General features: G+C 36.2%; 1 long non-coding RNA gene across 1 annotated transcript; it reads left to right on the top strand.

The window, feature by feature from the left end:
- The first annotated feature begins 9,154 nt into the window (after positions 1-9,154).
- LOC308353725 lies at positions 9,155-22,264 on the top strand. Its single transcript, XR_013967802.1, has 3 exons — positions 9,155-9,246; positions 20,667-20,774; positions 21,739-22,264. It is a non-coding gene; the product is annotated as an uncharacterized lncRNA (long non-coding RNA).
- The last annotated feature ends 949 nt before the right edge of the window (positions 22,265-23,213 follow it).

Here is a 23,213-nt window from a genome sequence, read left to right as displayed (position 1 = left end):
TGTTTTTAAATACATCCATTGAGAATCAAAGAAATAGCTGTGTTTGGGGGATAAGGGTGCTGCTGGGGGAAGAGGTATAAAATCTGTAGCATCCTGAGATGGTTAAAGATAAATTTGGGAGTGGTCTCCACCTAAGTACTCCAGATAGATCTTGGAAATATCACCAATCGGACCTGGTTTATAGGCAGATTTAAAGACATCAGTGCACTTGAACATCCCACTATCAACCCGGGTTTATAATGGTTACTTCATTTCAGGGAAAACATCCACCCCTACAAGTGGGCTGAAGCCACCTCCCACTGGCTGGGTTCCCAAGAGCTGAGGGCTCTACCGCATTGTGCCATTGGTCTGGTAGCTTGAAATTGGCAAAAAGTACAAATCAGATTTCCCCCCACTTCAAGAAAGCCAGATATTAAACTTTTATCAACACACCACTGTCACTATCCTCGTTCTGTGTCTTGTCATCCATCTGAGAAGCGCCAAGGTAAGTAATTAACACTTTGCCAGGAAACCTGTCAATAAGACACTGTGTCAATGGCCAATGTTTATTTTCATTTTCAGCCCACAGCCCAGTTGTGCCCTGGGGCTTCCTGCCTCCACTCTCATTGGGATGTTCAAATAACTGATTTCATGTCAGGATGCCAAACCATGGGCTGACCTGGTGCAGGTAGAGAAAACCCAGCAGAAGAATATAACGGTACAGCTGTTAATAAGCATTCTATGTCCTATTCTTTCAAATTTTTGAAGATAGTGTACAAATTCCACCTCTTCTGTGTAGCCTTGCTCAGTCTCTTCCCTTCGTCATCGCTCTTTATTCTTCGCTCTTCGAGGGTGGCTTTTATTTCCATTGTGATGGTTATTTCATCTGTCTTATAATAACAAGTTGATGTATATAAAAGGCCATTATGTATTTTTTTAATATATGCAATTTCATTAGTGTTAACTAATACAATTGTGAAATCTTTTGCCCTCCACTATAATGTAAGTTTTTTGAGGGTTGGGACCGGAACTTATTCATCATTTAACCGCCTATGCTGGACAAACAGTTCACATATGAGTACCCATTAAATTTTAATGAAGTGGATGGTAATTAGAGAAGGTATGATTAAAGACAGAATAGTTTTCAAGAACCCATATATTTTAGATGAAAGTAAAATATTAATAACACCTTGGTTTTCTTCTATTGCTTTCTTGCACATTGGAATATACTTAATTGATCTGGTTATGACAGTGTTACCAATAGGGTGTGTCAATGGCATTTATCTGGGTAAGTGTGGATTTACAGTGTATTCGGTCTGGTAAATATGTATCCCTTAATAGATGCCATAACATTCTAGCTAGAACTCAGAATCTGCTTACAAATGGTTATATGAAAAATGGTAATAACATAATTTCGTTTATATTCTTAGTTGCTTTGTTATAGATAGATACTTTATCTCAACATCTTACCTAGTGCTCCTGTCCTATAAATTAGCAAAACTTTATATAATAGGTACTTGCTTTTTACTATCATAATTACCAATCTACTTTTCCCAGCTACATTTACTTTATCAAAGAAAAAGCAGAACAAGATACCTAGAAGCAAACAGGGGAAATTATTTAACACATCTAAATATAAAATGAGAGTAGCAGCCTGTGGAAGAACATAAAACAGAAGAAAGGCAATTAAAAGTCCCTCTCTCTCCCTTGTGACGATTGAAATTGTGGCCTAAAGTGGAAATTGACAGGCAAAACTCTTGAATTAGCTGTTAACATATCAATAGGTGTAAATTGCAACAGGCAGTGTTGACTTTGATTGAATGATCCCTATCATAGCTCTGATTTTAGCCTTGAGATGCACAAACAAGAAGTCATTTTATTCTGTCACTTCATATCATAGCGGAGGTACAGGGCAACAAGTTCAACCAAGACAAATAGGATGTAAAGCTTCCCTTTTCCAAGAGGGTGGCTAGGTGCACTGACCCAAGGAAGGGCAGGTGTTAATGATTTCTAATGGTTCATTAAAGATAGAGATCTACTTAAAATTGTGTTTAGTTTGGCAGAAAATGTCTAGGAGTAACTAGGATGAACAAAAGGAAAGGCAGGAATAAACATATATTGCCTCTCCATTGCTTACTAGTTAAAAACCTATCTAATACGGACGTCTAGAAAAGAAAGCCTCTACGACAGTACCAGGAAAGCTACATTGGTTAACAGTTTCCTACCCAAGCCACTGATATCTGGGTCATAGAGCGAAGTCAAGGCACAAGATCAGAATTAAAGATGTGAGAAACCAGAGGAAGGCAATTTGTTAAGACATTGTAAGGAGGAAGAAAGCTAAAAACCAAACAAACAAAAAACAACTTCCAAATTATTTATTAACGAGTCACGACATTTCAGTTCCCGTACTCTATAGACTGTGGACCACCTATGCGGCAGGGAACTGTGAGTATGTAGAAAGCATCAAGTTACTGCAAAAGATCAGCAAAGCAGATGTGTACTACTGTATGAATATCTCTGCCTCACAGAATGGAGGCTGGGTAGCACAGTCATTAGGTACATGGATTGAAGCTAGACCTTCTGAATTCAAATCTCACTTCCTAGCCGTTTGACTTACCCCAGTTATATAAAGACTCTGAGTCTCTTTACCCTTGGATATAAGTTGAGGAAATGAATAACACCTCCAGAATTACTGAGAACTAAATGAGTTAACACATCTAAAGATTTGGGGATAGTACTTGCTTCCTAGGAAACAGAACAGAAGGGTCTGCCATTAGGATACTTATAGGACAGCTGGCAATTATAAAATAGAACACAATACACACTTATAATAAAATATAAATTAATTCCAAAGCATAGATATGATAACATGAATTGTAGCCTTATCTTTTTTATCAGCTGTTATTCATAGTATAACTCTTTTCAAGAGGAAGTTCACAATATTTTTTTTCCACTTAAAAAGAGATGAGCCTGAGAATTTTAAAAGTAAGTAATGATTAATTTTGAACATGGCCTATTAAAAAACAAGCAAATAGTTAAAGATTAAAAGATTAATTAATCTTTTAATTAATTAATTAAAAGATTAAAAATCTTTAATCTTTCCCTGACAGAGCTGTCAAACAAGCATTAAAAAAAAAATAGCTCTGGGTCTCTAAGCATTACTCACTTTCCCAATATACTATCCCACCACTGTTGCCAGAAGATTGGGGTCTCCAAAGAGACAGATAACCCCTCATTTCAGGAGTTTAAGATTAGTTTTAACATATGCCCCCCCCCTCCAAAAAAAACCTTAAAGGCTTGAATCCTGGTATGATAGTCAACTCATCCACATTTTAAAAATAAGTATTAATAAAGCAAGATAAAACTAAAGAAGCCTCATACTCATTTTGAAACTACTCTGCTTCATAAAAGGCTTATTTCCTACATCACTGTATGCCTTGTATGGGTTAGCTCACTTACCCTTATTGAACTGATACAAGTAAATTTAAAAATGAATTAGCTAACAAACTTATTTTTTTTTCCAGAGCAGAAATACTATACTTACGATGCACCCAAATTAGATAAATGGCAAAAAATTCTTTTAAAGACACTATAAAGTGTCCGCATGAAGATAATATATTGGGTTTAGTTGTTGAGAGACCTTATGCTGCTTTCTGATTGGTGAGAAAAGTAATAAAGCTGCACTTGAATACTAAGAGGATGAACTCTTTTGGCTTATTTGGGCTCTTAATATAACAGTCACTGAACTAGCTAATTAGCTTGGCACAATTTCAAGCTATTGGATCGTAGGAAGTGATAGAGTACAACAGAAGGCATCTCTTGGCGAGAATAACTATAACTCATTCTTTTCTGGGAGGCATTCTTGTGGAAAGGACTTTTAGCAGCTTTTTGATCTCTGGCACTAATTTGGAATAAAGGAAAACGCCCATTTAATTCATCATGGTAACATTCAGTGGTGCACAAGCAGAGCAAGGAAACAGCATGCGTGATCTATGTACGAGAGGACTCAAGGCTAGCTCCCGCATGCTGCTTTCCGGGCAGTAAACGTTCTCCTCCGATAAATATTTCGGAAAGTTTTATAGCCAGACAAATTGCATTAGCATATGGAAAGTGTAGGCAAGTTGAGAGTCCTCCATAATCTTCCTCTCTCAGAAAGAATATATATAAAAATACCCCGAAAACGACTCAAATGATAGGTTCCAGAAAATTCCCCTTGCCTATTCTCAAAATTTGGAGGCTTGGTCTAACATGCTTCCTTTTGAAAACACGGATTTCCAAACACCCTGAGTACGAGAAGAGAAGGGCTTTGTCAAGCTCACTCAGGTGTCAAATCTGCCTGACGGATGTATTTGTCACTGGAACTTAGTAAACTGATCAGCTCAGAAGTTCTATAAACGTTGTGAAGCTCATTGTGTCCAACCACTACCCTGCATGCCGGCACTGGCTAGCATTCATGGGGAACAGAAAATGTGTTTCTTTAGAAGTTGAGGTGGCTTATGCTCTGTCCTTGGTCTCCCAGTCTGCCTAGGAGGTAGAGTGTCTCTGTCACCAGGTTCAGGATACATATTGCAGGCCTGTGACTAGCACTGGGGAAGTTTTGCACTAGGGTTTCAAGTCTAGAGTTCACCAAATCAACCCAAATTTGACTCTTTCCAGAGAGACTACTCTTCTAATACCAGGAATACCAATCCTAGGAATTTTTTTGGAAGTAACTACAGCCAGGCTAGCCAACATTCTGTGGGATGTCAAAAGCACCTGCTGTCCTTTGTCCCCTGGTTATCCAATGGCACTGGCCAGCTGACTCCATGGCTCTCAACCCTGTTATTTTTTTGTCAGTGCCCAAATTGCCTGTTCTCTGTTTTCCCATCCTCCCTCTGTATTCCTTTCTTGATTGCTACTCTTGCAATCTCTCACAACTTTTTATTGTGTCTTCTGGGACAAGCCTTCACAAATTTTCCTAAAATCTCAGCTACTTCTCTGAATTTCTCCATCATCTTCTTGACTGAAACGTAACTTATCTTTTCCCTGAAAATACCAGCCATGCTTCTTTCTGGTTGCCTCACATTTTCAGGTACGCTCCCCTTCGGTGCAATATTCACAACCTCCTCCTGCGATCAACCTGAACTCGCTGTGTTTTCTCTGTTCATTGATCTCGTGATCTTTAAAGACATTCACTTTATTTTAGCCATCCACTCCTATATCCAGGCCCTGGATTTTATCATCATCACCCAAAACTGCTTCACATTCTGAATCATTATTTTTACATCCAACCATCCCCTCATCAAAGCCTCTTTTCCCTCTAGCTCTATTACCTCTCTCTTCTCAATCCTCGTCTTCTCAAAATCAAAACTCATTAATATCTTCGATTGTTTTGCCCATTTATTTTTCCTTTTAGCCTCCACCTACTCTTGATCTCTTTTTAATGTAAGTCACCTCAGCCATTATGTCATCTATTTTCTCACAATGCACTACACTCCCTGGGAAGTATCAACACTGGATAAATCTACTCTCTTCACAACTGTATCTAGAGTTTACATCGGCTATTAATGCATCGTTTACCAAGTGAGTATTTATTGAGCAATTCTAGGTTCCAGGTACCAATCAGGAACCGGGGATACAACAGTGAACAAACCAGTCGTGGGCTTTGTAGCATACCTCTTTGCATCTAGAGGGGGGAATAGAGGCATTGATTAAATAACATCAATAAATATAAACATGCAAATATGACAAGGACAAACTTCTTACTATGGGGCAGTAGGCACTCCAAGATCATGCATCTACTTATTCACTTTATGTCCATATGGTGTCATGGTCTCCTTTCCTATTATTCTTACCGCATGCTTCCCCTGCTTAGATAATGTTCTGGACCACTCCTATGTATGCTCTTGTTCTCCTTCCATTTCCAGGTACACGTAGGGTACTACGCAATGTATTCTTAGGGCACTTACTATGTCACCTACCATGGTGAGAACAGATTTTACTAACCATGTTAATTCTCAAAGGATGGGCAGTGAATGGAAGATGAACTACACTTCCAAAGGAAAACAAAGAAAATAAAGACAGAGAAGAAAGGAAGTACAGAAATTGGAAGAAAAATGTGGTAGACAGTGGACTGCCTGCACACACATACACACAGAGGAGACTGGTTGCACAAAGAGGGGGAGAGGATTTTAATACCTGTTACGGGTGAGGTAATTCAAAGGAGAAATGCCTACACAGAACTACTGGGAAGTCTTCTTTGTGATATCTCTATAACCCCCCTATGTGTTTGCTTAAGGAATGTTACAATAAAGATTTATGTCATTCTTAAAGGTTTCCGGTAGTCAAATTTTTGTTTCTTATATTTGCTTTCTTTGGGGGATAGGAAAAGGGAAGTTTTGTGTGCCCAGCCAGGCTGGAAGAATCCAGGCTATATTTTAATTACTTGTGCTCAGTATCTTGTACTGTAATTGTTTATTTAACTGTTTTCTCTGATAAATTCTAAGCTCCATGAAAGCAAGAATCATGATTAACTTGGGTGGCATATTAATGCCATATTGGGTGGCATATTCCAGTTACACAGGAAGAGATAAAAAAAAATTATTAAGTGAATCTAAAAGTGAACAAATAAATGAACGAGAGAATATACTGTTGCGTATTTTTATGACTTCATTAAATTTGTCAGTAAGATATCAGAGGCTAACAATTCAAGGATACACAATAGCTAGTAGGGGGACAATAATTGCAACTAATTTTAATTTTCTTTTAGGAAGAAATGCAAACATTTAAATTATGTGTTATTTTATAATTATCTGATTTTAAAAAGATATATCATTGGAATATCTTATTGACTTTAAGGAAAATTGTGTTTTATTACTTTTTATGCTTATGGGATCAATTGTGTCTAACAGACAAAGGATGTAGTCAATAGATTGATTCAACTCTTACATCACATTTATTGAAAGGGGAGGAGGAAGAAAAAGAGAGACAGAGATAGATAAGAGAGATAAAGAGATAAATTTTGGAGTAAGAGCACATGAAATTAGATTTCCAGATTGTATAAAAAGCATGTGAAGTTGGTAAAGAAAGAATGGGAAAGATGATTATGAGGGAATAAAATAGCTCATTCACAGGAAAATAATAACCTAGATTTATTATAATAATTACTTAATAAGTAACTTGAAAGGACTAGGATTACTCCATTCTTGGCTCCTTGTACGTACGTGTCTATGCACACGGACAAACATAGACACAAATACACAAACACACACCACTTAAAGCGCTCCTTCTGGTCTACAACAGAGTCTATTATCTTTTTTTCCTTTTTTCTGCCTCTAAACCTACTAATGGTTATTTCAAATTTTAATGTTGGTTACAAAATATGTTTAATATTTAACTTGATTTTCCTGGAGAGGAAATAGTCCAGAAACTTCCTCACCACCCAATATGACACCACGCTTCCTTACTTAAATAGTCTATTAACTCTCTACCATCTCCTGATTCAGATCTGAACTCCTTTGCATGGCTTGTGTGACTTATCAAAATCTTATCTGAGATTTGTCTCAGCCATAGTTTCATTCATAATTAATTCTGCCTAACGATTCTATTACGATGAACTTTTTTTGTTGTTATTTCCTGAAGCATGCTTTGCCTTTTTCTTAATGGGTGCTGTGACAGACTCTTGTTTGCCAAACCAACATAATGAATGTGAAAATGTGGGCACACCATAAACTATGATGCATGATCCCGTATGTAATATGTCCCCATATGTACTCATATGCAGTGAGATTAATTCTTTTCAGTAGGGCTATTTGATTTTTAGAATCATTAATATTGTTCTCCTCTAACCTTCTTCATGAACTATTTAAAAGCTAATAAAGGAAAAAGAACGGTAACCTTAACACTTTAATATTTCAGATGTTAGTAGGGATTAAAGGAATATTTTCATAGAAGGTAGTATAAATCCAAAATATTTAAGGCCATAGTTAAAAATGCCCTTTTTGAAACTGCAGTGTTTAAGGAAATGCAAAACACTCCATTTTTAAAGAACACATGGTTCTCCTTTGCCCTTTATGTTGGTGATAATACAAAGACCCATCATCTATCTGGCATTGACTTGACATTTTTGGCATTTCATTTTTCCCCCCCAAAACTAAAATCTTTTGTTTTAAATTACTAATTTGAAAAAATTACCAGTGATGTTGCCAAAAATGTCTTCTGTTATCATTTCCTGCTTTCAAAAGTGATCATGAGGAACAAAATTCAACATGTTTTTATGACTCAGTCTTATTATGAACATGTTCTAGTTCTATTATGTTCACCAATGATAATTGTGGAGGCTATAGAGGACTTTAGAGCTACTATCCTTAGTCCATTTCTTGAGTTTCAAAAACGTGCATTTTAGTAATTTTTATACCTTTTCTTTCAATGCGTGATGGTTATCTTTTAAGGCCTAAGAAACATTTATACTTCTCTCTGATGCTGTGGTGCCAAGTCACATTAAAGATGCATATTTATTGGATGGAAACTATGTATAAAATAGTGTTCTAAGCTTTCTTTTCTTTTTTTTTTTTTTAAAGATTTTATTTATTTATTTGACAGACAGAGATCACAAGTAGGCAGAGAGGCTGGCAGAGAGAGAAGGGGAAGCAGGCTCCCTGCTGAGCAGAGAGCCCGATGCAGGGCTTGATCCCAGGACCCTGAGATCATGACCTGAGCCGAAGGCAGAGGCTTTAACCCACTAAGCCACCCAGGCACCCCATGTTCTAAGCTTTCTGTGTGTACTAACTCATTGCCTCCTCCCACCAAGTATATTCATTTCACACAGGAAGAAATGGAGGCACAGAGAAGTCAGAATGTCTCCCTAACACCACATGACTAGTAGGAATTAGACCCCAGTTACACTGGCTTCAGAGCCTGTATTTTTAATCTTTGTACTATTATGCTAGGTAGACACACGCTGGAAAAATAAGCTCTATTATGAATGTGTATAATCAATAATAGCAATATTACAAATTTAGAAGTCAAAATATGTAGAAAAGAATTAAAACCAATATGCCTCAATTCACACGTATTTATAAGGCACCTCGTATATATCAGAAAGCTCAGGTACAGTGGGAGTCATACAGACATTGTGAAACTGATAAGCAAATAGGCAAAAGGAAAATGGGTCAGGTGTTGAAATTCAGTGAGTCTTACAAAAGAGAAAGTAGAGGAAGCTATTGAACATATAGCAGGGGGCCTGTCCTATTCCGGCAATAACCACTGGTAACATTTTGGATTATAAAGGTAAAGATTTCTTTCTATCATCATGAACAGTAATCATATTTTACATGCTTTTCTCAAATATGCTTATTTATTTTTAAAGATTGAATTTATTTGTCAGAGAGAGCACGAGCGAGCAGCACAAGCAGGGGGAGCAGCAGGCAGAGGGAAAGGCAGGCTGCCCGCTGAGCAAGGAAACTGATGCCACTTGATCTCAGACCCGAGGGTCATGACCTGAGCCAAAGGCAGACGTTTAACCCACGTGTCCCTCAAGTATGCTTATATTAGAAGAAGTATAATTTTCACGGAAAACTTATGATGAATTATAAGTATTACAAACGTCTTGCATTTCAGCTACTCATTGGTTACATCTTCCAAGAGCTAGAAATTAAAATTGAAACACATTTAAAAAAAAAAAGTTTTTTAGATTAATCTGAATAGCTAAGGTCAACTAAGGTTGACCTTAGTGATTTCAATTTTAGGAACACCAAGCCATGGATTCTTAGGACCACCCAGAGGAAAAGCATAAAATTAAGTGCAAAGTGAACTGGAAAATTTACTACTTCAAATTACACACTTTCATTTATTAATTTTACTGTCCTGCTAGACAATCACTTGGGGGAGTTTATTTGATTCCTGTAAATCTGTTGGTATAATAAAGCTAAAGGTTTTATATTACAGTGTTTATTGTAAACTAATTATTGGCGTGGAGATTTCTCTCTCAAACAAGTAGGATGCAAATATCAGTATGATTTCTAGGACAAATGAAGTTGTTCAAGTCATCTCACAGACTTCATGGAATTTATGAAGGCCCTGAAACAATGCGTATATTTTTAGTATCCTGCTTTTTTGAAGGAGAAGATATATGGCTTATGCAAGTCTCTCAGCAGAATCTCTGACCAGGACAATCTCAGGGCCACTGGTCTATGAAGCTTTAGCTCTTGCTACATTTTACTTCTTGAAGGATGCTTTTTAAGTCAAATATGTGGTGAAATTTATCTCATCAGCAAGCTTTCCTTCTTTATGGGTAGAGTAGACTGCAATTTCAAGATCAACACCAAAGCTTGTATTTTCTAAATGATACAATCAAGAATTATTACTGGAGAAATACACTGGTGTATTAGTGGGTTTAAAGTTATGGTAAGCACCTAACTCTGTTGTTAAATCCTTTTCTTCTCTAAGCTGACTGATTCAACCAGAAAATTAATAGCAAACCTCTGATTGTGTCAAAATGGTTCAGGACTGTATCTTGTTGCTAAACTAAAGATCAAAGGGATGGTCCTTTTTCCCCCAACTTGGGCCACTATCACATGCTTTTAGAGATAAGGAAATGACAACCCAAACTTTTTGGCGGGGTGGGTAGGAGCAGGTTCTTTGTAGTTCTAGCTTTTCATTAACCTTTTGCTTACTCTCTCAAGGCCGTTTGCCTACCCTCTCTTCAAAGTTAAGCAAGGCCACAAAAGGATGGATAATATTAAAACTTGCAAACGAGGGAAGATAAATGTTAAATTAGAAATCATGTCTATCTTATCCATTCAAATAATACTGCCTTCATTTTTTATTATAAATATATGTTAGCATTCATTTACTTTATCCAAGGATATATTGTAAAAGAATTATTCAGGCTTCAGTCACAAATTCAAATTTAGTAGAACTTTCTATTTTTAGAATAACCTTAAGTAACTTTGTTTTATAAAAAAGGACTAGTTTTATTTAACCAAATTTCATTATTAAATGGGTCCCAAAATCTTAATTAAAAAGATATTAAAGAACTGGGAAAAACATGAAGTTAGTAAAAGAACATTTATAGAAAGGAAAATATAATTATGCCATCAGAAGTAAATAATGTGTCTGTACTTTTGAAAGTCAAAAGTATGATTCATTACCATATATTGTTCTTATTTTGCATGATTTTAACTGTTCGTCTTATTTTATTAGAGAGAAATTCCCCAGGAATTTTAAACCTTTGTGCTTTACTAAATATATTTTTACCTTTAAAATTTGAATTTATGATGATTTGATGCACAATGTCAAAATTAAATAACAGACTACATCATAGCATTTCCTTTTTCTTGAGAACCCACTGTGCTCCAAAACTTTTGGGGGGCATGTCTTCCTTTGTCTCAGATATATTTTGGTACTCATTATGCTAAAATTACTGGCAAAACAAAAACAAAAACCCATGAATAGTTTCGTGGCTGGGTGGTCTATGATTTCAAGAATTAGTTATGGTTTTACCAATTAACTCCTGTGATTGTTCTATACAAATTTTATTGGAAAAATGTCCTATGTGGAAACTTTTCTTTCTGGGGGTGTGGGAACTTTTTTCCTTTCCATGTGTGGGTGGGGAGACTTTGCATTTGTAGTACAAATGTTACAATTTATTTAAAATACTATAACAAAATTTTGCCTGGGGTTTTTAATTTTCCTTTAATCAAGTGGTGTTTAAAATAAATACACAAACAAGTCATTTTCTTTACCTGAAAACATCACAAAGGGTAAAGAAAGATAAATTTACGGGGCATTGATTAAAAGTGACAGAATCTTAAAAGGACAAAAAGTTTTAAATTGATGCCATCAGTCTTGCCCGTGTGAGGGCACAGCTTTAAGGAAACGTGCTTTGATTTTATTTTATTTTGGACAACAGTAGAATAGAATATGTATGCAGTGTTAGTCAATGATTTTCCTGGAAATAAAATGCAATTCTTCTGTTCTTTGCTTCATAACAGAATCTTTATGTATTATTTATATAATCTCTTGCTTGTAATGTAAAATTAATATAGAATTAAAACAAAAGTCAAAGAGACTAAGAAACTAAGTAATGGACAATGTCTCTCTTCCCCAATATTTACAAATTACTAAATTCACTTTGTTTTTGCCTTCTTTCTCCTTTCAATATCCCCTGCTTCTTCCCTGTGGCTGTTGAGTAGAATTAACACACTCCATTCAGTTAGAAACTGATAGGATTCTGCTCTGGGTTACGTAATCACAGCTTGGAACCCTCTAGCCGTGTTCTTGTCAAAAGCCTTTCCAGGCACTTTCGTCATTGCACAGCTTTTGTTGAATCTCTGTCATATAACTTCCAAACTAAACGATGCAGAGAAAGAAATGAATGAGGAAAAGAAGAGCATGGACTGGGTAGTTTTACAGCATGAAACTTTATGCATGTTTGCTGTTTGTTTGTTTGTTTGTTTCAATCAACAGACTCATTTTTTCCTTCTCCAAACTGTTAAGTCTTCCTGTCTGGAGTCACATCTAATGATGTCCTAATACACAATCCTTTCCATTCACTTCAAGTAGGTGTCTAAGTTCCAAACAGCTTCTTGAAAAGGAATCTAGGTTTGCTAAGTCTTTTGGAATATAAATTCCTGAAACAAATGGAATCCAATATTATTTATTTTTTTAAGCAAGAAAAAAATAAAACATTTAAATTGTTTTTTTCAAATGAGGACTAAATTTGATCAAGTTATTGCCTAATTATATAGTGTTATAATTTCACTTTTTAATGACAATAGCTAAGCAAATACATAAAATTCTGTAATATTCTAGAAAGTGTTTGTCACAACCATTCGAGAATTCGAGATATTAGCTTAAATGGAATCTTTTTTTCCTCTTGCTTACTTCAAGTCCAAACAGATATACAAGCACTTAAAAACTATTTCAAAATATGTTTCAAAGATCCCAGTCACATGAAATTATAGAATACATGAGTAAATGAAACATTTGTAATCAACTGGAGAACCACAAAGTAATGAATTTGAAGAAATAATTATAACCTAATGCTTGATTGACACCAGATGACATATGCATATGTGTTTTCCAGTTTGGGGGGTTTCTTTGAAAAATACTTTTATCATCCAAATCTATATTAAACAAAATCATATTATGCTGAAGCTATCAGAATTTTAAACAGCTTTCCATCTATTAAAAAAAACACTATAAAAAAACAAGAAGTTATTTGTAATATTTGACTGATTTTTTTTTTTTTTAATCAAGCCTGAGTTGGTTCCAATTTCTCATTATGTGTCTTAGGTTATTTTTAAACTAATTAAGTTACAGATATATTTTTTTTTTACTCTAATTTCATTGTCCTTGGTAATCATATTTTCTGGTTTAGAATTCTTAAATATGCCTCAGGATGCCACAAACTTTCTGTTGCCCTTTTTCTTTGCGTAAGACCTAACCTAATTTTTGTGAAATATTTGTTTAGGTCATTTATCTAATGATGTAGGCAATCCATCAAGGCTCAGATTTGGACCTGTCTTGATTCTGTATTGAATTTCTCTTCCTCACTAATCTCCTAAAGTATCATTTAAACTCTTTCTTTATACTAATGATTCTCAAATTCACATCTTCAGTCCAGACTTCTCTTCTGAGTTCTAGTTCATCTATGTGCTATTGCTTGCCTTGTTCTCTTGAATGTCCTATAGGTATCTTTAACCTAACGTGCCAATAACAGAACATTTCATTTTCACTGGTACAACTTTTACCTTCCCCAGCTTTCCTGATCTCAGCTGATGGCATCACCTTCAACAGAGTTAATCAAGCCAAAACGTATTTCATCCTCTCCTTATTGAAATTTTTAATAGGTTTTACTTTTACAGCAGTTTTGGGCTCCTAGCAAAATGGAGCAGAAAGTAAAGAGTAAGCCTCTGCCCCCACACAATGCACAGTCTTCCCCATTACTAACATCCCTCACCACAGGGGTACATTTGTTACAGTCAATGAACTGCACTGACCCATCATTATTACTCAAAGTCCATAGCTTACATGAGGCTTTACTCTTGGTGGTGTACGTATGTTCTATGCATTTGGACAAAAGTAACATCAAATGTCATTCTCAATTTCTCCCTTTTCTTCCCCACCTTCATCGCAAGTTCAAATTTATCTGTCATTTTCATGGATTCCACCAACAGAAGTGGTTCTTGAATTTGCCCTTTTTCACTGCTACTGCCTCTTACCTCACATCTGGAATACAGTAGTAGCTTCCTAAATTGCCCTTCCGTTTTCATTCAAGCTGGGACACACACCATACTTCCAACAAATGTATTCTGTTAATGTCAACCAAGTCAGTGTACTCATGGCCAAATAGCCTTTGATGGTACTTCAGACAAAATCCAATCTCTTTCCCTGGTCTTCAGGATCTAAATAATCCAGTCCTTCGGTAGCCAACTTCTTCTTGTACCACTCCCTCCCAAACTCAAGCTCTTTTGGCCACGCTAACCCTCTGTTACTCAACCCGCCATACTTTTGCCTGCTCCGCCTCGCCACACAAGCCATCTCCTCTCTTGAATGCTCCGCCACTCCCCCACGCCCTTCCGGTGGCGGGTTTCTTCTTGCCCCTCAGATCTTCCATCTCAGTTTAAATATTCCCTCTGGAGAAAAGCTTCCCCTGATCACCTGACCCAAAACAGGGTTATAGACCAAACTCAGCTACTTGTTAGCTAACCTCAAGCAAGTTCAAAAACGTCTCTGAGCTTCAGTTATCTGTGAGATGAATAAATTAATCACCGTATGTATTTCATAAATTTATTGAGTATTTAAATGGTTGATATGTGCAAAGTGCTTAGAATACATTAGCTGCTATATGGTAAGCACTTAGAAATCATTATGATTACCTTTCCTCTTTTATTCTTTCCCCTATATTTCATCAATACGTTCAGATTTTTTCCCCCTCACATTATCAAACTCAACAGCATCGGGCTTATAGTGTTGGGTTTTCTAATTGTCCTTCTCTATTTCTCCCCAATAAGAAATCACCTTTTGTTGAAATTTGATTTTAGATTATCTCTTCTAATACCAGTATTATCACTTGGGTAATTTTATGCAATAATAATCCAGTTTATTTAAATTATAAATTTATAATTATTTAAATTAGGGGCAGAAGGGTGGCTCAGTCAGATTAAGTGGCCGAATCTTTATTTTGGCTCAGGTCATGATCTCAGGGTATTAGATCAAGCCCTACATGTACGAGTTGGCTTGTGATTCTCTCTCTCCCTCTCCCTCTGCCCTTTCCCCCAGTTCATGCTCTCTGTCTCTCTAAAATAAGATAAATACATTTAGGGGCGCCTGGGTGGCTCAGTGGGTTAAAGCCTCTGCCTTCGGCTCAGGTCATGATCCCAGGGTCCTGGGATGAAGCACCGCATCAGGCTCTCTGATCAGCAGGGAGCCTGTTTCCTCCTCTCTCTCTCTGCCTGCCTCTCTGCCTACTTGTGATCTCTCTCTGTCAAATAAATAAATAAAATTTAAAAAAAGATAAAAACATCTATTTGTAAAATAAATAAATGTAATAAAATCTATTATTTTGAATGCTGACAAAGTACCCACTATGTACATATATATTTATATTTATATTTTGTATTTCTGATATTGACAACCATGTTTTTAGCCTTCTCCTTAGGATTTTAAAACTTAAGGTACTAAGACAATACAAAAAAGAATCTGTATCACATGACATATCGAGAATGTTTTATGTGGGAAGATAAAAAGGAGAAGTTAGTAGCAACCCAAACGACCTGTTTATGCCATTTACAGATGTTAGCTTTAGCCATTAACTTACCTTCTTCATTCATCAACATCCACATTCCTAATACAAAAAATGATATCAGCAATGTCAGCAGAAAAAAGGGGGGGGTGGATTTTAAGTTGACAGCTTTAGATGGAAAGAAAAAATGATAACAAGTGGGTAATTAAGTCTGACTTCATTCCCTGTTTGCTGTCTTAAAAATATATCTGTATTAAGAAGTATATGAGGCAATTCCATATTGAAAGTGAAAATAAGCAAAAAACAAATGAAGTTCTAAAATATGCAGATAGTTCTTAAACTATCTGAGATAAGGATCATATTTTTATAAAAAATAATAATTACCAGTATTTTATTTGATTTTGAAAGTATCACCAAGAATTTTCTATAAGTTCTTTAAGTACAATTTTTTTTTTAATGCAAAGAATGTGAAGTTTTAGGTGTCAAAGCAAAGCTGGATTTCTTTGTGAATTGAAGATTGCTAATCATCTTTCTCTGCACAATGTTTAGCTTTAATTACCTTCAAAAACATACCAACTGCACACAGCAATAATTTTATACTTATGTTGACAAGAGCTTAACTATACTCAGAGCACCACAAAATCCATCATCTCTAATCCCAGTGGCTCTGGAAAAATAACACTAAAGAAACCTCAGCTTAATTTAAATCTATAATAAGCCAAAGAAGGAATAAAGATAACTATCCCCAGATTAGCACACATTCTGACAATTTTAAGAAAATAATTACCACAACTTTCTTATGTGGAATTGCCAATTTTGCAAAGCACAAGTTAGAATAAAATAAAAGGAAAAGAAGAATTTTACCACGTAATTATATTGTACTAAAGTAGCAAAATCTGTAGCTGGATTTCAATGCCTCCTACCCCACCAAGTGGACTAATAGTGTTATTTTTTTTTTTGTTCTTAACAGCTTTTAAAATAAAAAGTACCCAAATTGCAGACTGAAGAAGCAGAATATGTTTCCATTGGAAATAAAGCTGTTTCCTTCCAAATTTAGATTTATAAATTTTAGCACTGAATTGTAAAGTAAGCTGCATAAAGCATTCTTACATCAGTTTTAAATTTATGTAACTATATAGAAACAACTTTCTTTGCAGCTTATGATTTAAAAAAAAAAGAGCTGATAGGTTTTCAATAAAGTCTGTAAGACATGATTAGAGCTAGTCTAATTATGATAACAACAATAATCATACTTTAATAAAAGTAAATAACAAATAATCAAGATTTACTCCATGCCAAGTATTATTTTAAGGGCTTTCATGAATTATCCCATTAGAAGCTCATAAATAAATCCCTTTAACTCCTTATAGTTCTTGTTTTACAGATACTGAAACTGACTCCATGAGAAATGGAGCAATTGTCCAATTTCGCACCAATAGTAGTGACCAAAGAAAGAATTCTATCAAGTGAAAATGTCCAGAGCTCCTCTTTTTAAGCACTGCACTGGTGACATTCAGTAAATGTCAAATAAATATATATAATATTCATCCATTCACCTATCTAATATCTTTTCAGGGAAAGCATAATTTTAAAAGTAAAAACAAAAATCAGAGATCTGGTAAATATTTTAACTTAAAAGGTGAGTAATTTTGAGTTTACTAAGAACTTGTCTTTCATACAAGTGAAGAATTCCAAAACACGATCATCAGGAAATCTTCACAATACCCATCTACCAAGCCCCTACATTGTAGATGACAATCAAAGTTTCCCTTGAACCCATTCTGATCCTATTTCATTAACTGCAAAGAATTTTAAAAGGAACCTAGTGGAAGGTAGACTAGCTACCTATCTGTCTGCACTCTGAATAAATGAGGAGGAAAAAAAAAATTCCATGGATTAAGAACTTGTTTGCTTTCTTTCCCAGTGAAAATACAGTCTACAGCTTAGTAATAAAAGGTCACAAACAAATTATAGTTATAAGAAAGAAAGCCAGCAGAGTCACAACATTGGAAGTATGCTAGACACTAGCAGTCACATACTATTTTTAAGTCAAGGATATGTATTATAATACTATAATATTATAACAAAATTATTTCACATAATTCAAGCATATATAAATTTTAAATTAAAAATAATCATTTTTTCTTTCTTATTATAAAAGTAATGCATGAATAACAGGTAAGAGGTCATAATCTCCAGCTTCACTTTATAAAAGAATGATGCTTAGCAATACTTTGGTCTTGCTGGGATGAAGAATAGAGTAATCTCAGTAAAGGTGAACTTGCTTCCTACCAAAAATATTGTCCAAAGAGCTTTAAAATCCTGAGGGTTGGGAAATCTAATTTGAAAGTATTAATTGTCCTCTGTAGGATTATACTTGGAGGTTTGAACTCACTTTTGATGGACTGGAATGCATCTGTGTAGAGTGAGGAGGTGGAGAACACCTGAACTATTCTTCCTATGGAGATACATTACTTTGCCAAACACGTTAAGAGTTGTTTTCCTTGGAAATAACATTGTTACTCTGCAGACTATTTTCTTGATTGGGAAGTAGAATTTAAACCAATAGTTCTCAACCTTGGTGAAACTCAGAATCACTCGTGGAGCTTAAAGAAATACATATATTCCAGCAGACTCAATAGAGAAATTTTATTTTTTTGGTTAGGCTATGCCAAAACTTTAGTAATTAAAAACAAAACAAAACAAAACAAAACAAAAAACAAAAAACAAACTAAAACTTCTCAGGTGATTCTCTTTGTGTACCTGGGATGGGGACCATTAACTTAGACTGAGTGTCATGGAGAAGTTTCTTACTTCTTTTTCTTCTTCCTCCTCTTCTTCCCCCCTCTCCTCTTCCCCTTCATCTAAACCAAGAAGAATAGGAGTCTGGATTTCCCCTAGATACCTTGGTTTGGCATATGATCAATGAAACTTCCATTAAGGAATATTACGCTATATTCCTTTAAGCACTGGAAAAGTAAACTCTGGGGCAAGACAAAGTCTAATAACTATAGGAGTAGTTGTTATATATAGTACCAGTTTTAATTTTTTTCCCAGTATTTTAATTCCTTTCTGCTATTTCAGGGCATTAAAATTTTATTAAATGATACAGTAAGACTAATGTGTTGTGGTGAAGTCAGGAAGGAGCTCTATTTAGCCTGAGTAGAGTGGTACCCACTTTGGTATGGGGTGATGGGCAGGAACCCAAAGAAGAAAGACCAGATGACAAGAAAAGTGATCCAAAAGAAGTGGTCTTATGCCAGAAGCTGACTGAAGTGAAAGACCACCAAGACAGTTTTATGCAACATGTCAGCAGTCTTTAGAGATTTTCAAAAATACATGGTAAGCAGAACCCTTGAAGCATGGGATTAGAAGTCAGGATATTGTTACTTGTGTGTTTGAAAAAAAAAAAAAAGGGCAATGAACAAGGGTAAAATCTGGAGAGGTTTGGGATATCAAGGTTGTTCTAATTCACTTTAAAAAAAACTTGCAATCCCACCTGCAGATAAAGACTTTGCTCACACCTTTTTGTTTCAATTCAAAGATATAATTATAACCTACATTTTTGCTTTGTAAATTTCCCCTTTAAAAAATTAACAATATAGTACATGTTGCAAACACATGAATGTGTAAATAAATTTGCCACATCCATTTAATGGCAAGGGTACCTTTTAAATAATTAATTTGGAAACAACTAAAAACAAACCTTACTGTACTTTGAAGCCATAAGTCAATGGACTTATGACTTCTTCAACCGGAGTCCTGGAAAATTGCCTCCAGTAAATGCAGAAACAAGCATGAATTTATGTCTCCCCTAAGATTTTTGTACTTTTGGAATATTAGGGAAAAAATCCTCCAGAGGTGTTTAAATTCTGAGACTTAGACAGAAGGAAAAAAATGTCTCCCCCCCCCCACCCCGACTCCCTGCAAGAAGCTAGATTGTATCTTTTAAAAACCTTTGTTCTCGGCATTTCTGTAGAGTATGGTCTGAATGAACCCTGGACTTGATCCAAATTCCTGAAGGGCACACTATAAAACTGAGTCCTATCCAAGCCTGTCAACGCAAAACTCCAGCTTGGGTAGACTTCCTGTGTGGAAGACTCTAGGATTAAAATTGGGGGAGGGGGTCCATGTAAGAGCTATACTTCAGAGTATCCATGAACCACATACAGTTACATATAATATGTTCTGTGTTTGTACATGAGAATTTTTATAGGGAGAAATGCTTCTCAAAGAGAGCCATAACCTTAGCAAAATGTAAGGAGGTTGGTTCTACAGTATGTTGATCATTTCAGGTACTCTTTGATTTCTACCTGGGAATTATGGCAAGGGCATAACCCATCCTAGAGACTGCTTCCCAGGCTAGTCCTTGGAAGATCAAGTGGAATGGGTTGTAGTAATCCGTCATATCCTTTGGGAAAACTGTCCACCAGAGGAAACTCAGGGACTCTGCGGAGGCAGGATGGAAATCTCACTTCAAATGGACCCAGAACTAACCGAGAGATTTTGACTAAAGATGACCAATGGTGTGTCCTTTAAACAATAAAGGTTCCCCTTCCCCAGCTCCATCTCTAAATCAGAAATTTAAATTTCAACACACAACGGGGTTTGATTTAAAAGAAATAGCTAGACTTCCTCAAAAACTAAGCCTATGTGTTAAAGTCTTACTACTTAGAGCATGCCTTCCCAGCCTGCAGCAGTCCGCAGAAACAGGATAGAAATGCAGAATTTCAGATCCTACCCTTGTTCTACTAAGTCAGAACCTGTGTTTTTAACAAGATCCTTAGGTAAAATTTGTATAATATTAAAGTTTGATAAACACTATTTATGCTATTTAAATTTTATTGTGTGTGTGTGTGTGTGTGTGTGTGTGTGTGTGTTGTGTTTTGGGGAAGTGGAATATGGCTGGGAGGCACAGTTCGTCCTTACCAAAATTTTCTTTCTTTTTATCTTTGTAAAGCTGTAATATTTCTATATCCAGATTTGAGTGACTATCAGCAATTGGAATTGAGGATCCAGCCAGATTCCCTCAGTTAAAGGATGACAGCCAATGACTGCGAGTTGTGAGGTCTCTAACTTTTTTTTAAAAATTTTTTACTTCTTTTCAGTGTAACAGTATTCATTGTTTTTTCACCACACCCAGTGCTTCATGCAATCCGTGCCCTCCCTAATACCCACCACCTGTTTCCTCTGATCTCCCACCTCCTGCCCCTTCAAAACCCTCAGGTTGTTTTTCAGAGTCCATAGTCTCTCATGGTTCACCTCCCCTTCCAATTTCCCTCAACTCCCTTCTCCTCTCCATCTCCCCTTGTCCTCCATGTTATTTGTTATGCTCCACAAATAAGTGAGACCATATGATACTTGACTCTTTCTGCTTGACTTATTTCACTCAGCATAATCTCTTCCAGTCCCGTCCATGTTGCTACAAAAGTTGGGTATTCGACCTTTCTGATGGAGGCATAATACTCCATAGTGTATATGGACCACATCTTCCTTATCCATTCATCTATTGAAGGGCATCTTGCTTCTTTCCACAGTTTGGCGAACGTGGCCATTGCTGCTATATATAAACATTGGGGTACAGATAGCCCTTCTTTTCACTACATCTGTATCTTTGGGGTAAATACCCAGTAGTGCAATTGCAGGGTAATAGGGAAGCTCTATTTTTAATTTCTTGAGGAATCTCCACACTGTTCTCCAAAGTGGCTGCACCAACTTGCATTCCCAAAAACAGTGTAAGAGGGTTCCCCTTTCTCCACATCCTCTCCAACACATGTTGTTTCCTGTCTTGCTAATTTTGGCCATTCTAACTGGTGTAAGGTGGTATCTCAATGTGGTTTTAATTTGAATCTCCCTGATGGCTGGTGATAATGAACATTTTTTCATGTGTCTGAAAGCCATTTGTGTGTCTTCATTGGAGAAGTGTCTGTTCATATCCTCTGCCCATTTTTTAATATGATTGTCTGCTTTGTGTGTGTTGAGTTTGAGGAGTTCTTTATAGATCCTGGATATCAACCTTTTGTCTGCCACAGCAACTTCTTTCAAGATATGTCTCCAAAGGCGAAGGAAACAAAAGCGAAAATGAACTTTTGGGACTTCATCAAGATCAAAAGCTTCTGCACAGCGAAGGAAACAGTCAACAAAACAAAGAGGCAATCCATGGAATGGGAGAAGATATTTGCAAATGACAGTGAGGTCTCTAACTTACAGGGGGCTGAGGAGCAGTGGCAGGGGCCTGGTATATTTCTCCACCTGACCCTGCCACCATAAGGTGTCCTTTCAAGATAATTGGTATTATTGGGTTGCCCTGTAATTTTAAGCAAGGTGCACTATCTCCAAATGTGTTTTCGTTTCGTTTCGTTTTGTTCAGAATTTTAATTTTATCATTTCACTTTTTGAAAGACCTAAGGATACGTGTATGGCTTTAGTTTATAATGTGTGCCCCCCATTGTCCCTTTTGCTTGTAGAATACCAACTGAAATGTAAATTTCCTGAAAACACTAAGAATTATTACTGATTGAAATTTGTGGTTGGTTAGAATATATAAAATACATCCACAAAAATGTAATATTCAAAGCCATTTTTGATGAAGTAGCTCCAATTCTGAATGTGTGAAAGATTGCATTAAAATTAGTTATTAGGGGCTCCTGGGTGGCTCAGTCATTAAGCGTCTGCCCTCGGCTCAGGTCATGATTCCAGGGTCCCGGGATAGAGCCCCGCATCAGGCTCCCTGCTCAGTGGGAAGCCTGCTTTTCCCTCTGCCACTCCCCCTGCCTGTGTTCCCTCTCTCGCTGTCAAATAAATAAAATAAAATCTTTTTAAAAATTAGCTATTAAACTTTTTCTATACTATATTTGAAATACTTTTTAAAAAATTTTATTTATTTAGTTGAGAGAGAGAGAGAGAACGAGAGAGAGAGCGTGCACAGAAGCAGGGGGAGTGGCAGAGGGAGAAGCAGATTCCCTGTTCACTCGAGGGTACATGGAATAGTCAAATCTATACACATTTTGGAATCTTAAGAGAATGGTTAAAATTCACGCATGAAGAAACATACATTGCAAACAAACTGAAAAAGTTTAAAACCGTTGAAAGTCAAAGATACGTGTATTAAGTTTGCAATACTTTTTTTTTTTTTTTAAGATTTTATTTATTTATTTGACAGACAGAGATCACAAGTAGGCAGAGAGGCAGGCAGAGAGAGAGGAGGAAGCAGGCTCCCTGTTGAGCAGAGAGCCCGATGCGGGGCTTGATCCCAGGACCCTGGGATCATGACCTGAGCCGAAGGCAGATGCATAACTTACTGAGCCACCTCTTCATTTTTATGAAGAGGTACCCCTCTTCATCTCTTAAGATTATAGTAACAAAGACATTTCTTTCCTTCTTCTACTTTTGAAAACCACCCAAGCAACAAAGACCCCAAGAACTGAGAGCAAGAAGTTTCTGCTTTTATGAACTAAAATATATGGAGATGAAAGAATGATGAATGACTTCACATATAGGAGAAAGG

This window comes from Martes martes (assembly GCF_963455335.1).
Source record: "Martes martes genome assembly, chromosome: 1".
NCBI classification, from domain to species: Eukaryota; Metazoa; Chordata; class Mammalia; order Carnivora; family Mustelidae; genus Martes; species Martes martes.
This window is presented reverse-complemented; position numbering and strand designations above follow the sequence as displayed.